The sequence below is a fragment of the Enhydra lutris genome, unplaced genomic scaffold (assembly GCF_002288905.1).
Source record: "Enhydra lutris kenyoni isolate GAN:26980312 unplaced genomic scaffold, ASM228890v2 scaffoldscaffold47, whole genome shotgun sequence".
Taxonomy (NCBI): Eukaryota; Metazoa; Chordata; class Mammalia; order Carnivora; family Mustelidae; genus Enhydra; species Enhydra lutris.
The window spans coordinates 987,627-993,327 of NW_019154131.1; positions in this window are offsets into that span (position 1 = coordinate 987,627).

Here is a 5,701-nt window from a genome sequence, read left to right on the forward strand (position 1 = left end):
CTTCAGGTGGTACATAACATCCAAAATGGAAAATAGTATTTAAACTCTTCAAAGATTATTGCTTTAATAAAAATGTGCAATTTACTTAACAATTCTGAGCTCTGGCCCTACCCCTAAACAGACCCGGGAAGATAAGCTGTAGTTCATGGCTTGGCCCCTGAGCCATGTCCATAAGTAGACAGCACCCCACAGACACCATCACAGTCACAGCCAAATTGACATCCAGCCCTGTTGTCCAGAAATCCTGTAGTACCAGACATTGCCTTACCAACGCATTCTCTAATGCCAGGTTCATTGCTCCTGCCTGTTTTCATGTTCATGCTCTATGTAACAGCATCCATTCCATACCTGTACCATAAATATTCAGAAGAAACCCAATGAGGGTTTAAGAGAAGATGTCCTTGGAAATACTTTCCAAGGGAACATTTTTTAAAGTCAAAGATACCCCCACCCCCGGAGTTTGGCATGTTTTGGAGGATGGGTTGTTCTCCATTTTCTTCATTATCATTTCGAAATCTGAGATGTCATGATGACTCACTGGCCTTTCACTTTGTTTAGCTCTGCAGCCTTTCTTGTCATTCTTTTTTAAAAAAGATTTATTTATTTATTTGAGAGAGAGTGATAGAAAGCACAACGGGGGGAGGAGCAGAGGGAGAGAGAGAAAGAGAGAGAGAGAGAGAGAGAATCTCCAGCCAACTCCATGCTAAGTGCTGGTTAGCCCAGCTAACCCTGAGATCCTGACATGAGCTGAAATCAGGAGTCAGGCCCTTTAACCCACTGAGCCATCCAGGTTGAGTATCAGCCAGCCACGGGTGTCCACGATTATTTCTTTGTTATGCATCTCCACCCTGCTCAATCTGACCCACCTCTTACACTGATCATGGAGCTGGTCAGATCTCCCAGTCTGTCCCAGGAACAGCTGACCCCAGAGCCATGCGCCCTGGCCTGGTGTGAATTCCAATGTGAGTCGCCTGGCTTCCGAGCTTCCTAACCAGGCTCTTTTCCGTGAGAGGATACTGCACTAGCTTGGGGGTGAGAGTCATTCTTAAGAATCACAATTGTGGCTGACGCTGCTATTCTTTATGCTCAGGCTTATGCTGAGTGTGTGACAGATGGTCTATCAGCAATTCTGTGAAGGAAAGAAAACCATGGCTGAGTTCTTCAGTGGGTAGCTCTCTGCTGGAGGATCAAACCCAGACTGGCCTGCTCAGAGTTTGGAGAAACCCAGCATCCTGGCTCCATTGCCTCCAGGAGAAGCAAATCCCATGCTCATGTTTTGTTGATGTCTGGTTATATGTCCCTTCTTAGTTGCAGTTGTGTATGTTTCTTATTTGATTAATTTTATTCTTACAATCACTTTGCCTACTACTTCATGCAGTTACTGGAGTTTCATTTCGTTTTTTGTTTTTTCCTGGGTTTTGGTATATAGCCTAGTCCTTTTCTATACTTTCTTTGAAGGTGCTTGTTGAGAATTTACTAGAGACTTCTGTTAGAATTTTTATAATTAATAACCAAGGGACATGCCAATAATTTCTGAGTAAATATGATGCCCATCTTACATTTTTTATTCATCATTTTCTTAATTACAAATGTGAAGTACTTTCTGTAATAGGGTTCTAGAATGTGTGTGTGTGTTTACTGAGAGAGAAAAAGAGAGAGACAGAGAGAGACAGAGAAAGAGAGAGATTTATTTTAACGAATTTGCTGACTGTGAAAGCTGGCATGGTTTGAATTCTGTAACTGGTGGCAGGCCAAGCTGATGTGGCAATTTGAGTCTGATCCCTGCCTGGAGGCAGAACTCCTTCACAGTTGGGGACCCCAATCTTTTCTTTTAGGACCTTCAACTGATTAGATGAGGCCCACACACATTATGGAGCATAATCTGTTTTTTTCAAAATTTAAGTGAAAATCACATATAAAAAAATACCTTTGCAGTTACATCTAGACATGTATTTGATCAACTATCTGGGTCCTCTGGCCTACACAACTTGTCACATAGAATTAACCATCACAATTAACTCTTGTCAATTTAGGATCCATATACATCTCTTCAAGTCATGCTTAATCTCCAAATAAAGACAAATAAAGGTTATACTTTTGTCTATCATGACACATCTGTCTTACATAAAACTTAAAATGCACTAATACATTCCCTAGCAGAGGATATAAAGTCCTCTTCTCCCTGATAACCTGTAACTTCAATACTATGGTGCAAATGCCATACATCGTTATCTTCTCTGATAAGGGACCAAGAGAAGGAAGAAAACAAATGGACCAACAGAAAAATACTCATAACAAAATAAGGAAGAAATACTCATAAGAATTAGAGTTCTGGAATGCCCAGGTGGCTGAGTTGGTTAAGCATTTGACTCATGATGGTCATGATGTCAATGTTGTGAGATTGAGCACCACATGGGGCTCTGGGCTCAGCATGGAATCGCTGGAGATTCTCTCTCCCTCTGCCTGTCGCACCCGCCCACTTGCACTCTGAACAAAGAAATAAACAAACAAAATCTTATGGAAAAAAGAATTAGAGTCCTTATTTCTGTAACTGGTCACATGGTCATAGCTGGTATTCTACCTACTACTTCGGCTGCTCATTCTACATTACATTTGCTGTGAACAAGCACCTCAGCTGGTCATGATTCATTTCCTGGTGGAGCGACCCAACCCTTCATTCCTGAGTTTTCTGGACTATCAGTAGTTCTGCATGGATTGGGCAGCTGTCGTTTTTCACTGACTTTCATACAGGGCTTGCTGGTTCAAAGGAATCTCTTATACTACAGACATGCCCTCCATTTCCTCCACAGTGTATTAACAGTCTAGTTTTTCTGCATAGTCAGGATCATTAAATACCTTACCTCTCATCATTATATCTGTGAAGAGATAAAAATTTGGGCAGAAAGATCCTATGAATTGGCCGGAAAACACCCGGCAAACACGCTTCATGTGCCACAAGTCTGCAGCGCCACCCCCTGGGCCTGGCCTGGATCCCAAGTTGCACCGGCTTGAACCCTGTGAGAAAGCCTTCAGTGAGTCAGGAGCTGGTGAGGCCACCGCCTCCAGCCTCTCAGCCTCCTGGGGTAACCTCTCTGGAGCAGGCAATGGGGCCTGGGCCCTCACCCTCGCTTAGATTTTCAGCCTTCCTTTTCCAGGGCCCTGTCCATTGAGCCCTCCAATTGAGAAACCCTGAGTCACACCCATGGTCCACATGTCAACCAGGAGGAAATGGTTCCTTTCAGAGCTGTGGAATACCCTCAGAGACTTTCATGTCCCCACTGAGACCATCCCCAACCTTTGGCGCCACGGCAGATCAAAAGTCGGAGGCTGACGTCCGGCCCCAAGCCCTCCCTTAACTCTGTTCCTAGAAAGCTCCCATGGGTAGGGGCCCTCGGTTGGGCAGGGACGTCTTGGCATGTTTTCCAGATGGCCGGGACATGCACTGAGCAAGAAATCGCCTATGCCACAGGGGACAGTGTGGCCCAAAATGCCACCCAACACCAGCCAACTCACATGAGCTTTCTGCCCAAATTGATATTGATTTGGGCAGGAAGCTCATGAGAATTGGCTGGAAAACCCCAGATGAACTTGTTTCATGTGTCGCAAGTCTGCCCGGCCACAACACCTCACTTAACACTGCTCCGGGAAAGCTCCCATGGGCCAGGGCCCTCGGGTAGGCAGCATCGTCTTGGCGTGTTTTGCGGATGGCCTCGTCATATACCTAGCAATAAATCACTCTAGGTCACAGGGGACAGTGCAGTCTGAATGGCCGCCCAACGCCTGCCATGCCCCTAGGCAGGGCCCTGACCCTCGCCTGGTTTATCAGTCTTCCTTCTCCAGGGTCCTGTTCCTCAAGACCTCCAATTGGGAAACCCTGAGTCACACCCCATGAATCCACCTGCCACCAAGAGGAAATGGTGCCTTTGGGAGCTGCACAAAAACCCTCAGAGCAAGAGAAACCTTCTTGCCCCCACTGAGGCTATCCCCAACCATTGACGCCAAACTGGGATGAAAAGTTGGAGGCTGACGCCTGGCCTCAAACCCTCCCTTAACTCTGCTCCTAGAAGGCTCCCCTGGGTAGGGGCCCTTGGGTGGGCAGGGTCATCTCCGCGCGTTTTCCAGATGACCGCAACATGCACCGAGTGAGAAATCACTCTAGGCCATGGGAGACAGTGCAGTCCCAGTGGCCTTCCAATGCCGGCCAATTCTCACAAGTTTTCTGCCCAAATCAATGGTGGACAGGGAGTTTGAAGGGCCGCCCAATGCCGGCCAATCCTCACGAGCTTTCTGCCCAATTGATTTGGGCTCGAAGGACAGGACCCTGGGAAAGGAAGTCTGAAAAAGCAGGTGAGGGTTTGGGCCCAGGCCTAGGAGCATGGCAGGCCCCATCTGCCAGCACCAGAGAGGGGACCCCTCGAGCCTGATGAGCAGAAGGCATTGGCTTCACCTACACCTGACTCATGGATGGCTTTCTGGCAGGGTGTGAACTGGGTCAACTCGGGATCCCAGGCCAGGCCCAGGGGGCGGCCCTAGGGACATGCGGTGCACGAAGTGAGTTTGCCAGGAGTTTTCCAGCAAATTCTCATGAGCTTTCTGCCCAAATTCTGCCCAAATCGATATCGATATCGATTTGGGCAGAAAGCTCATGAGAATTGGCCAGTGTTGGGCAGCCCTTTAGACTACCCTGTCCCCTGGAGCCTAGAGCGCTTTCTTGCTCAGGGAATATTTTGGCCATCTGGAAAACATGCGGAGATGACAGGGCCCACCCGGGGGCCCGGGCTCAGGGGAGCTTTCCTGGAGCAGAGTTGAGGGAGGGGCTGTGGCCGGGTGTCAGCCTCTAACTTTTGACCCACCATGGCGCCAAAGGTTGGATATGGCCCTGTTGGGTCACAAAGGTTTCTCTCACTGTGAGGCTTTCCTGCAGCTTGGAAAGGCACTGTTTCCACCTGAGTGGAAAGTGGACGTGTGGGGTGTGACTCAGTGTTCCCCAGTTGGAGAGTTAGAGGGACAGAACCCTGGAAAATGATTCCCCTTTCTCCATATCCTCTCCAACACTTGTTTCCTGTGCTGCTAATTTTGGCCATTCTAACTGGTGAAAAGTGGTATCTCAAAGTGGTTTTGATTTGAATCTCCCTGATGATGAACATTTTTTAATGTGTCTGTTAGCCATTTGTATGTCTTCTTTGGAGAAGTGTCTGTTCCTGTCTACTGTTCATTTTTTGATGAGATTATCTGGTTTTTTTTTGGTGTTGAGTTTGAGGAGTTCTTTAAAGATCTTGGATAACAGCCCTTTGTCTGTACTGTCATTTGCAAATATATCCTCCCATTCCGTGTGTTACCTCTTTGTTTTGTTGACTGTTTCCTTTACTGTGCAGAAGCTTTTGATCTTGATGAAGTCCCAAAAGTTCATTTTTGCTTTTGTTTCCTTTGCCTTTGGAGACATGTCTTGAAAGAAGTTGCTGTGGATGATGTCGAAGAGGTTACTGCCTATGTTCTCCTCTAGGATTTTGATAGATCCCTGCCTCATGTTGAGGTCTAGATAAGAGTAGATGAAGGAGCAAGTGAAATACTAAAAGGGTGGCAACAACCCCAGGAAAATATGCTTTAGCCAAATCAGAAGAGATCCCAAATCATGAGGGGGAGAAAGGGGATAAAAAGAGGTTCAGAAAGAAGAAAAAGAAAAAAAAAAAAAAGGAAGAAA